General features: G+C 42.2%; 1 long non-coding RNA gene across 1 annotated transcript; it reads left to right on the top strand.

Moving 5' to 3' along the window:
• The first annotated feature begins 999 nt into the window (after positions 1-999).
• Positions 1,000-14,511, top strand: LOC141992789 (uncharacterized). Its single transcript, XR_012640652.1, has 3 exons — positions 1,000-1,063; positions 13,957-14,043; positions 14,247-14,511. It is a non-coding gene; the product is annotated as an uncharacterized LOC141992789 (long non-coding RNA).
• Positions 14,512-18,718: the final 4,207 nt, after the last annotated feature.

Genomic DNA, 18,718 nt, shown 5'->3' with positions numbered 1-18,718 from the left:
GACCCTTTGAAAGCCCTGAAATGAGAGGGAGCAAGGACCCTGGAGCTGGGGCCAAAGACTTGATGTGAGGATGTCGAATTTTTATTTGTTAGACTGTGTTACACTGGAAGGGGTGGGACTACAAGTTACCTGGCTAGAGTGTTCATGAGAAGGGGCTGAATGGTGTAGTGACTGTCAGCAGGGGGTGCCAGATGAGGAGACCCTGCTGTGCCATACATAGCCACAAGGGCTGTGCTGGCTAGTGAGTCCTCTACCCTTTTTCCAGGGTGACATTGTGTCCTGGGGGGGTGTCTTGGAGACATTTGCCTCCTAGATCTACTCTCAAAGTGGTGCAGCTTACCCAGCATCCATTGCTTTGGATTGTGTCTCAAGTCACAATCTAGCCTGCACTGCGTCTTTATTAATAATAATGAATAACAATGCATGAAAGTGGAGAGCCATTATGTGGACCTGAGAGCAGAAGTTTGTCCAAGCAGGGGTTACGCTTGAATCTGAATCCTTTTATTTTATTTTAATTTTCAAGTGAATGTAGTGCTGGTGAAAGTTTGAGATCTCTAAAGACTGAAGTGTTCTGTGTCCAGTAGAGAATGATGCCCCACAATGCCTGCCTGTGTGTTCCAGCTAGGCACTCATGGATGAGGATTATAACGAAATGTCCCATAAGGGCTAGATATTCTGTACTTGATCACTAGAGGGGTTCTTAACACCTTCATCTGAAGTATCTGGCAATAACCACTGCCAGATACTAGATGGACCTCTAACCTGATCTGTCCTATTAAGGTAGTTCCTGTGCCCGTATGTTGGGCAAAGATCACACACAGAATGTTGCAGCCCCAAATGCTACCGTTTTGGAAAGTTGTCGGCTAATGAGAAAGCAGGGGATTATAACCATTGTTGTTATGCTCCACAGGGCCTGGTCCTTTTCTCCTTTACACCAATAGAAGTCAAGAATGACTCCACTGAAGTCAACAGATTGAAACTGGGGTCCCACTGACCTGAGGAGAGTCAGACCAATCATCAGTCTTTGGGCCTGAGGAGGCAGTGGAGGGAAAATAACTTCCTGGTGGGTGCACATGATTCTGATCTCAGCTACACCTGTCTAATCCCAGAATAACTGTGCTGAAACCAGTGGTTGTACTTTGGATTTACGCAATTGTCACTAGAATCAAAATCAGCCTGGTATCTGGGAACACCATCCACAATCCTCTTCTTTCCAACAGACTGGAAAACCAAGCCCCCAGTGCTGCAGGAATAACTGGGAAGACATGAACTGATAGTACTGTGTGCAATTTGAAGGGTTTGCTCATGGGAAATCCATTGCAAGGATGGAGGCCAAAGATATGATGTGATAGCTTTCTCAGAGAATCTGTCTACTCTGCAGCTGGGTGGCGTGATTGCAGCACGAGTAGACCTATCTGAGCTAAAAATAGCAGTGAAGCCACAGCAACATGGACTAACTGCTCAAATACATACCTAGGATCCTGGGCAGGTTTGTACTTGGGTAGTTAACTTCCTGGTGGGTGCCAGGCTACTTTCTTTCCATTGCCAGCTTCTGTGGCTTCACTGATGTTGTTGTTTGATCTAGCTAGAGCAAAGCTAGTTCGGGTATGTCTCCATGTGCTGCAATCAGACCTTTGATTGCTGTGTAGGCACACCTCCAGAGCCTTTCAAATGCTCTTCACTAGGAGTTTGAATCTTCTGTTGTGATGCAAAGTATTTTCCTGCAGGTGATGTTTTGATATCATCAGGGGGTTATTTGTTCTTAAATAATAAATTGTTTGCAGCTTGATTTTTGTCCCCGAGGATAAGTCTCTTAATTAGTCAGTTGACTTAGTCTAATGCAGAGCTCCAGTGCAATCCATTTGCCATTAAACACCACCACCCTACAAAGCTTTTCAGAAGGGAGTTGGATGAGACCAGCCATGTTTTCCCCTCTGTTTTGAGACCTCAAGATGCAAGAGTGAAGGTCTCCTGTCACTAACCCCCAGATCACCTACTGTCAGTGGGGTTATTTTGTTCTTGTTTAATGTTTTACTATTCTTAAAGGTAAGAAGGAGGAAAGCGGGGAAAGCATATGTGAAAGTAGTAAGGCATAGGTGAACTAATTTCTGTAAAATAAGAGCCTCTCATGACTCCTGAACCAACCTTCCACCCCAAAAAAGCGTCCTATCGCCCTTTTTTAAAAAACAGTTTCAATATTACTGTGCAGAGTGCATTATGGGATATTTCTATGCAATTCCTAAATGCTATGGTGGTGGGCTCCCTGGAAGTATAGTAGGTTAGAGTCTGATTTCAGCTACATAATGGAACTGACAGTTGAATCTGGTCTGTAGAGGGAAAGCAAGAACAAGGCATTTGAATACAGTTGTAGTGGACCTAATGGCTTCTTCCTGTCTGCTGTCCTGATGCCAAGTCAGGCATCTGTTCAACCAGGGTGCATTTTATGAGCCCACTGAATATCTTGGAGCATGGACAGCAAGCACTTGCCATTCCTTCTTGCTGTTTGTGTGTGCTGGGAGGTGGGGTCAGACTGGTGAGCTGGTAAAGAATGGAGCCAGTGATGTCAGGTTGACTGTGACAATCGGGAGCAGTACAATGGTCTGAGGATCTCGAAGGCCATTTACACAAACTCCTCTGAGGCAGGCAGGCAGGGGCAGGGCTGGAAACCAAGCCCAGGATCTGGACTTCCACTCCTCTGCTTGAACCTATCTGCTGGAGGAGCGTCACCGAAACAGAAGAGTTAGACACTAAGCTCCTGCTCCTCACAGGGAGATCCCAGGGTCCCACTGGTTTAACTGAGGCTCCATGTGAGCAGAGGGGTCCAGCGGTGCAAAGCTTATAGCATGAATGGGGCCCAAGTGGTCAATCCTCCCTCTCACAAGGGGGCTCAGCTTCCAGTGATGTTAGCAGGAGGGGAAAAGAGAATCATTAAGTTTCAGTCCAGTGCAGCAGGAACCCAAAGGCCCAGGAGCCTCAAAGATATCAAGGTGCCTAACTCCCATTGATTCCAATGGGCGTTAGTTGCCTAAATCCCTTTGAGGATTTGGGCCCAAGGCATTGTTATTTTGTAGGACCTGATTTTTCTCACTTGTGTAAGACACAAACCAATCAGCATTCTCTACTGACTTACACCTATAGTAGCATTTTCCATCTGCTTTGCGGAGATGGAGATGATGAGGTAAGGTGCAAGACAACTGAGAATCAGGCCAGTGATGTTTTACAAAATGGAGAAGTGGAAATGCTGTCCCTGAATTCTTGCAGTTGCTGTGAACTGGAGCAGCAAATATGGTGTGTAACAGCACTAGAACAATGAGCTGTGCGAACTGTGGTGTGCAGGGTTTGTTCCCTGTTGGTCATTGAAGGAGGGCTTAAAGATGAAATGTCTCTTGCAGATAAGTGTCTGGGGAAAGTCTAGGCATCAGTATTCCTTTGGGAGAGCCAGTAATATTGTCCTGCTGCAAAACAAAAAGAGGACCCTGAAATATTACATTTTCCGTGGCTGAGCCTGTCTGTGCATCTTAAACTAGTTTGCACGGCGTAGATTTGCTAATGAGGAAAATTTACAAAGATCTCTGCTTATGCAAGATCCTGAAAGAGATTAATGGCTGTATATATCCAAGTCCCTTTATAGACAATTAATTTTCAGTGCAGGTAATGAGTCTTTATTGATTCTACCATGTAAGGTAATTTCCATTTCTTTCTTTGAAGGCATGTTAGATACATACTCATCTGCATTTTTTCCAATTATCTCAGGGTGACTGAGCTTCTCTCCTTCTAGCAGGGCCAGATTCACTGTCAGTGGGACATGGTAGGTGTAGCAGCTCCATGCTTCGCTTACATCCTCTGGCCACTTCACCAGCATTACTGGATAGAAGCAGTTAGGAAACTGGGAACAGACTCATTGAAAATGAGAACCAGCCTCAGATACACCCCCAATTTGAATCAGACTGAATGGGACAGTTCAAGGAATTTTGATCAAATCTGGATAATGCGCCCTCACCCCCCAAGATTTCTCACTGGAAACCTTGGGAGAGAGCCTATTTGGACCCATTTTGCAGGCACAGAGGAACAGCTGACATTTTGAAGTTCTTATCCAAGCCCAACTGCTGGGAACAAGGTGTGCCTCTCACCATTTTGAACCATTTGCAATTGGATGCTGGATCATTTTGAGTGCAACTCCTTGTTAGCATAGTGGTAAATATCCCACCTGCTTTGCTTCCCAACTTAACAATAGGATTGCAAACAAGTGGCATCCCTATCTTGTCTCTAACATTGTATCAGCAGGACCTTTGGCACTGCATTATGGACCCCTACCACTTTGGCCCCAAGATCTTCCATGAGCAGCCTGATTAGGCCTTCTTCCTGAAGGACCTTCTTCTCCCTCTAGCTCTCTTGCTCCAATTCTTTGTTCTTGACTGATGCTAATGAGAACCACTCGATCTGGTTACCAGGGTAAATCAGCAGAATAGCTCTGCATCTCTTTGCAACCTGCCACCCTATTACAGAGGTGAATTAGAAAATGATGGAAGCTCCATTCGTTGGAACCTTTAAAATGGGAATGAAAAACACTAAGGGTCAGATTCACAGCTGTGCAAATTAATGCAGCTCAATTGAAGTCAATGACACCACACCAATTTAAAACAGCTGAAGCTCTGGCTCTGGAAAACGTACGGTAAAGAAACAATCCTGCAACGTTAGAACCATGGACTGGATGATCTAGTAAGTTTTATTCCTCCCTCTGACTCATCTCTTTCTGTGAAAGATAGTATCAGTCAGTGAAATATTAATACATACCAGACAAGTGGGTGGTCCCATAACTCCATAAGTAGAGGAGAAGATACATTTATGGTAGAGGTAAAAATGGCCTAAGATCTCCTGATAAGTGCTGAGTGGCTGACAGGCATGATTGACGCAGACTGAGCTGAGACTGGGAAGTGTCATGTAGCCTCTACAAGGGCTCATATGCTGAAAGTGTGGCTCAGAACAACTGCAAATGCAAAGTTGTATTGAGTCTGTCCAGAAAGCATTTATTTTAAGTGTTCATCTGCTGGAGAAGATGAGGAGAAATATCCCACACTTTGTGTGCCTAAATCAGTGGTTGGTAACCTGCAGCCCACGGGCCACATGCGGCCCATCAGGGTAGTCTGGTGGCGGGCTGCCAGACCATTTGTTTACATTTGCACAGCTGCCTGCAGCTCCCAGTGACCGCGGTTCACTGTTCCTAGCCAATGGGAGCTGCAGGAAGTGGTTTATTTTTCATACTGAAGCAAAGAGAGGGAAAGCGACTTGCTTATTGTCTCATAATGAGCAAGTGGAAGATCTGGGAACAGAACCGAGAAGTCTTGACTCCCCAGCCACTGCTCCAAATACTGCCACAAAGAATTAAATGCACTAAAATTACTTAAGAAATATTTAAATAAGTTTTAAGGTCAGATGGGACCATTATGATCATCAAGTCTGGCCCCCTGTATAACAACGGCTACAGAACCTCAGCCATCAATTTCTGCATCAAGACCATAATGTTTAATGAATCATTTGAATCAGAGACTATGTAAATTCAAAAGAACTGTGGTTTGCATTATGTTGCTTTTCCAGAGTCTTATGAGTTTGTTTATATGTGCTCCTACATAACATGAGTGTTTCTGGTGTTTAAAACACCACCACCAACAAAAAAACAACCCTGGAACATTAATCAATAGTTATTTGTGGCGGTTCAATGACAAGACAGAACACAGCTTTTAGCAAGCAAGCAGGCTGGTCTCTGCTAACGGGCTTCCGCCTGTCAGCTTTCCACCTTCCCCTTTATTCTCTCTCTCTCCCCCCGCGCATTACATTCTCCAACAGATAAAAGGAATACACTGGCTTTGTTTAACATTCTTATTTACCAATTTCTGTCTACCGCATTCCTTGCTCTCGGGCCTTGAGCCCAGTCCTGAGAGGCTTCCCACGATACATATCATCTTGGCGAGATTCCAAGGTTGATGCCCTTGAAAGGAGCTGTGTGTGCACTACTCCTACACAACACTCCGGGTGTGCCCTGAATGTTGCCAAGCGCATAAACCTTTATGAATCCTACAGTTATTTAAAACAAATCACAGTACTTCTGACTTCAAACGTTCCTTGACACATTGACTTATGACATGAAGTACAATATATTTCAGAACCCACAGTCTTTCACATCAATTAGAAGGATATGACTGTGAAAACAATACAAAAGGATTCCCTTCTAATCCAAAAAGAGAGTCATATGGGAATAGATGAACTTTGGTGTGGTGGGAATCAGTGGTCTCTGGAATCTGATGTGGATTCCTCTTCTAAATGTCTTCCTGGGCAATAAGAGTGATCACAAAAAACAAATTAGAGGCTGGAAGCCATTATATTGTCTTGTCACAAGAAACTGTCTTAGGTTATGGTTAGGGATGGGCAAGAGGGTTTGGACAAAATAAAAGCTTTCAGGGAAACTGGATGACTAGGTGCTCAGTTCAAATCCAACCTGTGCTGACAGCGACTGACGGTTGTTCAGTGGTTTATAGGAATTGGAGTTCAGTGTCTAAATCTAAGTCACAGGGAGCTTAGTAATTGTTCTCCTTGCTGGCCACTAGTAGAATGGACAGAGACTGAATTGGCCACAGTGTATGAGCTCTCCTAGGGGCAAAGTCTCTGCCCATCCAGTCTCTGTCCATTGTGCTGTGATGGCCAACAGAGACATCAGTTAATATGATGGGTTTTGTGGTTCTTCCAGGGCATGGATGAGGCATGTAGTCAGGGCAGTTGTATGTATTTCATGGATAAACAGGGGTCTTCACTCTCTATTTAATTGTCTGTACATACGTGTGTGTTTATACGAGCCTGGATGTCACCATCTACATGAATCTTGTCTAAAAAAACCTCTGCACCATTTGAGACTGATCCCTCCACACCCTGCTCCTCTGTGACCAGATTCTCTGCTGGTGAGACTTGACACCAATGGCGCTATTCTAACTTACACCAGCTGGGAATCTGGCCCCTGGTGGTGTGGGTGTCTGTGCTATTGTCTACCCTATTTAGGCCCCCATCCTGCAAAGACTTGCACACCTGCCTTGCTTTCCATAGTGAGCGGATTAATTGAAATCAGTGGAATTATGCTCAGTGCATGGACTTAAGCACATTCACAAATCTTTGCAGAATCAAGCCCTCAGATTGAAAGCTTGAGGCTGGCTTCCTGGTATTGACCTATGTTGTATGACACAGATGTTCAGTAGATATATGTTACAGTATAATACAGGCTGCTGATATGGAACTCTTCCTGAACACTAAACATTTATACCTACTGAAGTAATCAATCTCCTTGCATATATTGAGGACAGAGCCTTCTTATTTACAGTGTGATCCGTAGTGTTGGAAAACGACAAGGAGTTTGGTTTAGAATTTTGCTACAGAATTTCACAGTTTTGTTCTCAGCAATTTCTTTGTTTCAGAAACTTCATTTTTCATGAAATTTTCATTTGAAAATGAACACTTTTTTTTGAATGTGGTGAATTCAAATTCACTCAGAGAAAGGTCCTAGTTGTCCTTTAAAAAAAAATAGGAAAAATGTACAGGTCTTCCAAGAAATCAGAATTTTTACAAATGTGACACCACTGAGTGGTTTTCAGATTTTGTTGTGAATATTTTGCATGAAGTCTGTCAATATTTTCATGGCATTCTTTTCAGGCACGAGAGAGTTTTGGTTGCAGCTGAGCTGGGATGGGGCACTTGACTGGAATTCAGACAACTGGGGGTCTGTTCCCAGCTCTGCTGTGTGACTTAAGGCAAATCAGTTAATTTCCCTGTGCCTCTGTTTACCCATCTGTCAAATGGGGCTAGTGATACTTAAGTGCTTTGAGATATATGGGTGAAAAGTGCTATGTATAAAAGTGCTCTGGGTATCCCTAAGCCTCTAACTGCCAGAAGCTGGGTGACAAGGGATGTTCTGTTCATCCTTTCTGAAGCATCTGGCACTGACCGCTGTTGGAAGACCAGATTCTGGTCTACATAGATCATTGGTCTGACCCAGTATGGCCATTCTTATGTTATGTTCTTATAGGTGCTAGCGAACAATAATTAATATGACCTTAATTGGAGAAAAGGTAATTTATGGAATGCCTCCTGTTCATTGCCCTCTATGCACACTGTGTAAGTGTGGGTGTGGATCACTCTTAAGTCAGCTGAATTCATACATCACTTGATCTAAGGGCTTGTCTACACAGTAAATGAATTGAAATAACTATATTGGTTGTAGTGCACACCCTTAATTATTTTGGTTTGTATGTACATAGACAGTTTTAGTTCAGTATGAGAGTGCCCCATTTCAGCATAACTTAAGTTAGTTCCTTACCTGCTTAACTAAATCAATGTAAAGGCACTCTCATACCAAAATAAGTGCCTGCACAGAGACATACATTGAAATAACCAAAGGTGTGAAGTATAACAGATAAAGTTATTTCAGTTCAAGTGATCATGTACACAATTCCTAAGAGGAAAGCACCATATATAAATCCAGACGTGGCTGATTCATAAACAAAAACAGATTTCACACATTTCATAAAATATACTATATGTATCCTTAGAACAGCATTCAAGACGAAACCCTATTGAAATACTATTAAATAGACCCATTTTCATTAGATGTATGGTACATTGAATTACATGAACTGTCTCTTTTTTTCTTTTCTTTTTCTGGCTTGTTGGATGTGTTTAAATATAACTGTAGTGCAAAGAAAGGTGAAATATATTCCCCATATGGAAGTTACAAACCATCCACCCCCTCCTTCTTTTTCTCCCTTTCATGCACGTGCATTCACACACAGAGTCAATATACAAGAACTTTTAAACCCTGGGGGCCCAATACAAACTATTGCTCACAGGAATATTTCTTATGCATGGGCCCAATCCATCTGCCACTGGTCTAAAAGACTCCTGCTGACATCAGTCTGTAATGGATTGGCTGTATAGGAACAAGGATCACTTGCCTTTATAGGACAGTGCTCCTGTTCTGTGTCTCCTAAACTTCCCTGACTACCTTCTGCTACTAACTCTACCATGCCTGATCATATTTCCCACTCCTGTCACTGGGAAACTTTCGCTTGTTCTCCCTATATCCTCAGAAGAGTAACTACTAGTTACTTAGATAGGAGCATCAACTGACTTTATTAGGCAAAATAAGGAGCTGGGTACACTTTGAATTGCCCAGTTAAGTCATGTTCCTTTTTTTGCCGAGCGAAAGAGAAATAGTCGGGGAGTGGGAGGGCTGATACACCCAAGATCCAATCCTGGCTTCTTCCTGGCCTTAGAGCTGCCATTGATCCTGGGCTATATAGAAAGTGTCATTTTAAATAATATTGAAACTAATCCTAGCTGCCTCGGGTTGGTGTGTGGAAGCATCCAGGCCTGCAGGCTGCTGTAAGGATGAGAGGTGGAAATCTCTCTTCCTTCCCCCCTAGTCCATTGCCACTATTAGGGAGAAGCTGAACATTCTTCCGTCCACCCATACCCCTCCTGGGACATTATTCTCTCTCCCTCCCATCTGTCTGGAGTAGGGTTGGGCCATCCTCCGGTCTGGATCCTTCTGGTGCTGTTCCTAGTTTATCAGGGAAGAAACAGAGTGAAATTGACAAGCATCTAATCAATTACATTCCACCCTCAAGCCACTATCAGGAATGGGAAACCTTCCAGGCAGGTATCCCACAGTGAAATCAGGTTCTACTCCAATCTCTTGCTGCCCTGTGGCTTTCTGAAGAGCACCCATGAAACTGATCAGCTGGTTTTGCCTCAGAGTTCTTTTGGGTGGGTGGGTTGGGGGACAGAAGAGTGGAAAGTTACAGCAGGAGTCTCATCTCCTGTCTCTTCCCAGTCCCTCCCACAAAGGAAGCATCTCATGACAGCAAAGGGGCATTAAGTCTGTACTTCTGTAGCTGTTCAGTAGCCTAGTAGGCAGCATAGAAACTGGCCAGAATCTTGTTACTTTCACTGTGCTGATGCCTACATTCATCCACTGACCAGAGAAATGGGCCTGTCCAGTGTAAGAAGAAGAGTGCATTTTTTCTCAATGATATACCTCTACCCTAAGCAGAGTAAATAACCAGGAGTAATTATGGCTACCAGAAGCCTCTCACTCTTAAAAAAACAAAACAAAAAAAACATTGGGTTGTAAAGGTTAACTTAAAAAAAATCTGCATCCCAGAAACATATGTACACATCTGGATTAGTAGTTATGAAGATTAATGTAATGCACAGTGTCAGAATTCCCACTGACATTTACTCAGTTTGTCTAAACAATTTAGCAGAATCCTCCTGCGAATATGAACTGCATTCTGCAGCGTTGTACAGACACTTAACCTCTTAATGCTAATTTCCCTACAGGCACATATATAGGTTTTTATTCTTTAATTGCTCTTAACAATAAGATCATGCACAAAAATAGTGAGACTATTCTTGAAGTTTAAGATTAAGTACAGAGAAATGAGGTTATGCTCTCTCTATGGACCCCTCTGGCCTCCAAATTGATTGATAAAATTAAGGTTCCATGGAGAATGGGAAATAACCATTGGCAATATTTGAGCAAAATGATTCTCTTTACTTTCATTATCAGTACTAAAAACTGCTGAGATGCAAAGGCAGCTATAAAAGATTAATAAAAAGGTAATTGCCCTTTAAACAAAGCTTATCCATTTCCTGTCCTAACACACTGTGGAGTGTCGGTGTCTGCTGTTAAATAGCTGCCCATTCCGCCCAAAGGTGGCTGCATTTCAATATAGACAATCTGAAAAGCCCTTTGGGATCCTTTGGGATGAAAGATGTTATATAAATGTAAGACATTTTTATGGTTATATTCTCAAGCAGGGCTGTGCACAGGTCTCAACATAGAGATTTGGACTCAGCAGTCTGACATGAGAATATTATTTATTTGGATTTGGAAATAGGATTTTAGCAATATCATAAAGTCAAGAAATATGTCCCTCTTTCTTCCAGTGCCCCATTTCCCACCCACTATCTCTCTGACCTTGTCTATACTAATTAATATAGTTAAAGCTGTACAAATCCCCTCCTCCCCACAGTGTGGATGCAGTTATATCAGTAGAGAGATGCTGTAGTCTGGTATAGCTATTCCCATATGGGAAGGGAAATAAGCTATACCAGCATAAAGCACTTTTATAGCACTGAAAGAAGAAAAGGAGGACTTGTGGCACCTTAGAGACTAACAAATTTATTTGAGCATCAGCTTTCGTGAGCTACAGCTCACTTCATGGGATGCATGCAGTGGAAAATACAGTGGGGAGATTTTATATACACAAAGAACATGAAACAATGGGTGTTACCATACACACAGTAACAAGAGTGATCAGGTAAGATGAGCTATTACCAGCAGGAGAGTGGGGGGTGGGGGGAATACTTTTTATAGTGATAATCAAGGTGGGCCATTTCCAGCAGCTGACAAGAAAATGTGAGGAACAGTGGGGGGGAGGGGCGGGAAATAAACATGGGGAAATAGTTTTACTTTGTGTAATGACCCATTCATTCCCTGTCTTTATTCAAGCCTAAGTTAATTGTATCCAGTTTGCAAATTAATTCCAATTCAGCAGTGTCTCTTTGGAGTCTGTTTTTGAAGTTTTTTTGTTGAAGAATTGCCACTTTTAGGTCTGTAATCGAGTGACCAAAGATACTAAAGTGTTCTCCAACTGGTTTTTGAATGTTCTAATTCTTGACGTCTGATTTGTGTCCATTTATTCTTTTATGTAGAGACTGTCCAGTTTGGCCAATGTACATGGCAGAGGGGCATTGCTGGCACATGATGGCATATATCACATTGGTAGATGTGCAGGTGAACGAGCCTCTGATAATGTGGCTGATGTGATTAGGCCCTATGATGGTGTTCCCTGAATAGATATGTGGACACAGTTGGCAATGGGCTTTGTTGCAAGGATAGGTTCGTGGTTTTGGTGTGTGGTTGCTGGTGAGTATTTACTTCAGGTTGGGGGGCTGTCTGTAAGCAAGGACTGGCCCGTCTCCCAAGATCAGTGAGAGTGATGGGTCGTCCTTCAGGATAGGTTGTAGATCCTTGATGATGCATTGGAGAGGTTTTAGTTGTGGGCTGAAGGTGATGGCTAGTGGAGTTCTCTTATTTTCTTTATTGGGCCTGTCCTGTAGTAGGTAACTTCTGGGTACTCTTCTGGCTCTGTCAGTCTGTTTCTTCACTTCAGCAGGTGGGTATTGTAGTTGTAAGAATGCTTGATAGAGACCTTGGTGTTTGTCTCTGTCTGAGGGGTTGGAGCAAATGCGTTTGTATCGTAGAGCTTGGCTGTAGACAATGGATCATGTGGTGTGGTCTGGACGAAAGCTGGAGGCATGTAGGTAAGCATAGTGGTCAGTAGGTTTCTGGTGTAGGGTGGTGTTTATGTGACCATTGCTTATTAGCACCGTAGTGTCCAGGAAGTGGATCTCTTGTGTGGACTGGTCCAGGCTGAGGTTGATGGTGAGATGGAAATTGTTGAAATCCTGGTGGGATTCCTCAAGGGCTTCTTTTCCATGGGTCCAGATGATGAAGATGTCATCAATGTAGCGCAAGTAGAGTAGGGGCATTAGGGGAGGAGAGCTGAGGAAGCGTTGTTCTAAGTCAGCCGTAAAAATGTTGGCATACTGTGGGGCCATGTGGGTACCCATAGCAGTACCGCTGATTTGAGAGCACTTCAATCTCTTTGGTCACTCAATTACAGACCTAAAAGTGGCAATTCTTCAACAAAAAAACTTCAAAAACAGACTCCAACTAGACACTGCTGAATTGGAATTAATTTGCAAATTGGATACAATTAACTTAGGCTTGAATAAAGACAGGGAATGAATGGGTCATTACACAAAGTAAAACTATTTCCCCATGTTTATTTCCCGCCCCTCCCCCCCACTGTTCCTCACATTTTCTTGTCAGCTGCTGGAAATGGCCCACCTTGATTATCACTACAAAAAGTATTCCCCCCACCCCCCACTCTCCTGCTGGTAATAGCTCATCTTACCTGATCACTCTTGTTACAGTGTGTATGGTAACACCCCTTGTTTCATGTTCTTTGTGTATATAAAATCTCCCCACTGTATTTTCCACTGCATGCATCCCATGAAGTGAGCTGTAGCTCATGAAAACTTATGCTCAAATAAATTTGTTAGTCTCTAAGGTGCCACAAGTACTCCTTTTCTTTTTGCAGATACAGACGAACACTGCTGCTACTCTGAAACCTCTTTTATACCACTGTAACTGACTTCATGTTAGGGCTTTTACTGGTACAATTATTTTGGTAAAAGCATACTGGATGTAAAACAACCAAATGTAGATCAGGCCTCTCTCTCTTTGTCCGCCATAAATTTCAGTGGTTTTTGAAATTAAAGTTTGACAAATTTATTGTCACTGAATATATGGTACTGCATTTGTTTGGTGGCTGGCCTGGAACAATGAAGAATCAACATCAGATCAGGGCAGACAATTTACAGTAACTAACTTGTTTGAATGTTGCTCCCTGTTTCCATGAGCAAATTAAGACTTTCTCAGATATGTCCATTATTAAACATGAAGCAGGAAATTCTTTATGAATTATTCTCGATCTGCAGAGCATTTGCAAACAGCAATTCAAGCAGTGCTGGCCGGCAACCCAAATCACATGACATTGTTTTTGGACTCTGATTGGATTATTTGCTTAACTAGCCAACTCCGGGGCCTATTTTGAATTGCATGTGCAAAGTGTAACACCTTCAAACTGCAGGTTTTTTCCATTATGAATGAGTTATGCAATTTGTGACTACTTGAGTATCCCAACTTTTAGTTTGCTTTTGACAGGTATTCACATTAGTAAAATTCATTTGCTAGAATATTTGTGGAAAGAGAATACACAATGGGGGGCAGACACAATGGGGGACAAAAACAATTCAACTAAATATGTGTGGAAATTGTTTCAGGTCCAAGAAATGGTGGAAGCTGGTGACAGAAATATGAAAGCAAGCAGGTGAAACAGACGCGCACTGTGAGCCAAGTTGTAGCAGCAGGTAAGATCATAGAGTGTCTCATTTTAAGGATGATCCCCACGCAGCTAGTTCTGATGGAGACTCCACTGCTGGGAGGAAATATTCACCTTGGACTTTTTGGCAGTGACCTTGGGTTTGGATTTTATTTGCCTTCCTCTGAGCTAATGAGTAAACAGTATCATTAGGATCAGGCAGGTGACTCATATATGATCTCTTTTCTACAGCTGCATGGTGCGGAGATGAAGGAAGAAGGAGAGATGCATCAGGACCCTAATTAAGCCCTGGGTGATCACTACTTTCCACCACCCAACACAGATGTAATGAGGTTGAGTGGTGCCCGTACAAGATAAATTAAAACTACTAATTATTCCTAAAAAAAAAGAGTTTTATTGATTTTCAGCTATAAAGGCAATACAGACAAAATAAGAAAAGAAAGATTAAAGACCAGCACTGAATGAGGATTAATATAAATGGCAAGTTATACTGAAGACAAACACAAGTACATGTAAAGCTACTATTCTTCAAGGAGCTAATGAACGACAACCTCACATGCACTCGCACTGGCAAATTAAGATAAGCACAAGTACATGTAAAGCTATCATACACCAGTCACTTATCACTGGTTTTACACTACAGTATCGATACAACTAAGATCAGATCATCTCGAGCAACCAGACTTCTTTACTCCATAATGTTACCCTGCATTTGTCTGAAAATACGTTACCCTTCAGTCGGTCGTTTTTCTGCACTGGCTAGGTACAGAGAGTCGAGAAGTGCACGTCCCTTCGGTTCAGGGGGTGTGGGTCAGGTTTTTCCGATACCAACTCACACACACTAATTCTGTGCCTTCGTATTTTTTATCTGATCTGTTGGCCGTGTTTTAAAACAGACCAACAAATCAGGGTGGACCACATTGTTAATGTGGTTAGTGTGATTGCCCAATTTTATAATTGATGCATACTTATCTCCTTGTTGCCAATTGTCAGTTAATCATATAAATTAGGCTTATTTATCTCCTGAAGCCAATTGGGTCTTAAATGTGGTTAATGTGGGTTTGATAAGTACATAGGAGTCAACACAAAGTGTTATCTGGTTGCAGACCATCCTGACCACAAGTTTCAGTTTAATTCTACAAAGCTTGTTTTCTTGAAGCATCTGGAAGTTTGAGGCCTAACATTGCTAAAGCCCTTGTACAATACTAGCTTGACAATACTCTTGTTCAAATTAATCACACATGGTATTAGAAAGAACCAAGTTCTTCCATCTTCTGTGTTTCTATACTATACCTGCAACCTTACCAGGTGATATAGATTAGCTACTACTCAAGAAACTCTCCCCTATCCTCACCTTAACAAAGCCACTCTGCCTCAAGTGCTTTTCACATGGGTAATTAGGTGGTGACTTTTCACCTTGGATGGAGAAACTAGTCTAAGGATGGTGGGGAACAGGGCACTGTGTGTGAGAAACCTGCAAATGGAAAATGTGTCAGACGTGTGGACGCACAGTGTAATGACATGTTTACTTGCAGTACATTATTCAGCGAGTAGATGTCCGTGTGCAACATAGAGTTCCAGACAAGATATGTTCCCTGGTAAACAAGGGAAGACAAAGCTGAAACTCAAGCTGCATGGACCACTGTTTGTGTCTGTCGTAATCATAGGTATTTTCTTATAAATGCTTCCTAAGTCTTTGATTCTATGTATTTTAATTACTCAGCACTTGACCTTCTCTGCCCAATCAGGTGGGTTGATTTCATTATATAATCAAATGCTCAGCCCAGCAGTTGTTTAATGCTACCAAAATGGTGGCTTGAATATAAAGATAATTTTTTTTTATTAGAATGAATTTAGTCCTTAGGAATTTAGTGCCAGTTTCACAATCCCAGTGAAGTCTCCACAGGGCAGGTACCGCATATGGGACAGCAGTGCAAACTTCCCAAAATGCTCCTGCCAATCTGCATCTATGCTGGAGGCGGGGAAGGGAGGATAAATATAAACATTCCACCCCTACTGCCTTCCCTGAGCTGCACAAATACAGCTGAGACATAATCCAGGATCTTGGCTACTTTCTGGTACTGTAAAATGGCATTTTAAAGAATAGAGGAAGGAGGATCTTGTGGTTAAGGCCCTGGACAGGGGCTCAGAAGTTCTGAGTTCAATTCCTGGCCATCCCACAGAGTTCCTGTTGGACCTAAGGGCACTCACGGTGTCACTTTGTCTCAGTTCTTCATCTATAAAATGGGGATAGCACTTTTGTATGATCAGGATCCTCTTTGGGATAGGAATCTGATATCTGTACCACACCTAGCACAATGGGGCCCTGACATCAACTGAAGTTTCTCTGCACTATTGTGCTAAAAATAATAATTAACAAAAAACAAAATTAAGGAGATTTCCTTCCCCAAAATGTAAGCCAAGGTTCTTTATAAAGAACTAAAAGTGAAAAGACTTTTAGCAAAATTCTTTAAATATGCATTTAATTCAGTGAGGAGCACATCATATTAATAGAATACAATTGATTAGTAAAAACATACTGTACATTTGGATGTTTAATAGCTAAATAAAATCTCTGTTTCTCTTCGGTAGCTCAAGAAACACATTTTCAATAATCCCTTGGTGTATATTTTGTCCCAGTTATGAACTGTCCAGAGAGAATTTGTTTGCTTCTTCATTAACTGTCAGTTGGCTACTTGGATGTGTGCTGTAGAATTGCAACCCTAAATAGACAGGTTTGAATGCTCAGTTGGTATATATTCAATGTAAAATCACTTCCAAATCAGGGGCTAAATTCAGCCACCCTGGCCCATCAAGTGCGGATGTGCAGCTTCCCGAGACAGCTACGCTTACCAAACCCAAGGGAGACTCTCCCCTTCTGAGGGCTGGCAGTGATCTGAAGGAGATGAGGGAAAGATTAATTCCCTTCCAGCTCCACCCACGCTCTTCCAACAGAAACCTCCAGGGGGAGCCAATTAATTTACTGGCCACTTCCCCACCACCTACTTTCTGGTGGCACTGCCCACTTTCCAGGCTTTGCTGGCCACTTAGGAGTGAGTTTGAAGCTGATTTCTGGCACTGCAACCTGGATCTCTAGCTAAGTTTCCATTGCCAGGGCCCTGTGCTAGGATTGCTAGCAGTATCATCTATTTCATTATTATGTTGCTTTCAGTTTGCACCAGTTCTAGACACCGTGCTGGTATTGGTATTAGTTGTATACCCCAAAGTGTGCCAGATACTTCACAAACAAAGTACCAACTCCTCTCTTCCAAAGAGCTTACAATCCAGATATAAGACAAGTTGCAACAAATGAAAGCAACTCCCTGTGATGCAAAGGAAGCACAAAGGTTCTACAAATAGAACTTCCTGTGTCTGCCTGGGTACATGTTTTGAAGGTACAATCCTATGCATTTGTTGTTTGAAATAAATTGTAAAAAGTGTTGTTTGGGGTGTGGGGGCATGTGAAACCAAGCTAGGCTAGCGCTGGGGCAGGGACATATTTGGACAGTGTGTCTAACACACAATGGGTCTGTGGCCTGGATGTGCTACCATAATACAAATAATAATAGTAACAATAGTGAAGCAGGGCACCCAACCCACCTCATAGCGCTTTCATCACAATTACTATTCATGGTAATTAATTAAGATACAAATCATTTTTAAGCAGAATTATTTGTATTATGGTAGTACCTGGAAGTTCTAAACAGGAGTTGGGGCCCCAGTATGCCAGGTACGATATATGCATATTGCAAAAAAGACAGTCCTAGCCTCAGAGACCTTATAGTCTTCATATAAAAATGGAGACAACAGGAGAAGACAGGTCCAGGACAAGACAATTGTAAGTATAAGAAACAACGGTCACAACTCATCAGTTGCTTGGCCATTGCTGAGTGGTTTATAGGAATCAGAGGCGTGAGTTTTTTGGAGAGATTTGAGTTAAAATAGTGTAGAGGCTTTGCAGGAATTTGCTTGGAGCCCCTCCCTAGCAGAAGGGATGCCATAGGAGAAAGCAGAAAGTTGTCTGTAGGAAAATTTGACTAATGAGTAAAGAAGGCTGGTATGTCTGGCAAAGTGGGGGTGGGGTAAAACTGCAGCTCTCCTCTGAAAAGTAGCCTTGTAAAAACAGACATGGCAGGTTCTGTGCTCTTTGTTTATTGGTGATTTCTGTGTTCAGCAAGTTCAGTTTAAAAAGTAAAATGTGAGGGGTTTTTTCCCTAAATGCCAGACAGAGCTGGTCCGTAATTTTCCAATCACACTTTTTTTTTTTTAATGAAAAATTCAGGTTAATTGAAACTGAAACTTTTTACAGGAAAGGGTCTTTTGAAATTGTTGAAACTTCCCGTTTCAACATTTTTCTGCATGAAAATTTTTCAGTTTTCTGGTTTGAAGTGACTTTTTGTTTTGAAATTTAAGCTAATTATAATACAATTATACGAAAATAAAAAAAAGTCAAAATCAAAATGTTTTGAAATGATCCATATGAAACATTTCAATTGACCTGAACCAAATTTTTTTCCAGATCTTTGGTGTGTGAATACTTTTTGGTTCCAGTTTGTGTTGGGGAAAAATATCTGATTTCTCAACATTTTTCCTTGGACAGGAAAACCACTTTCCTCCCAGCTCTGTGGCTAGCCCTGCAAACTCAGCCAGGGCTCCAAAAATCAATCTTGCGCCTTTCCTTCTCATGCATCATCAGCAGTGAT

The sequence above is a fragment of the Natator depressus genome, chromosome 8 (genome assembly GCF_965152275.1).
Source record: "Natator depressus isolate rNatDep1 chromosome 8, rNatDep2.hap1, whole genome shotgun sequence".
NCBI lineage: Eukaryota > Metazoa > Chordata > Testudines > Cheloniidae > Natator > Natator depressus.
Note: the sequence above shows the minus strand (reverse complement) of the source record. Positions and strands in the feature narration are given on the sequence as shown.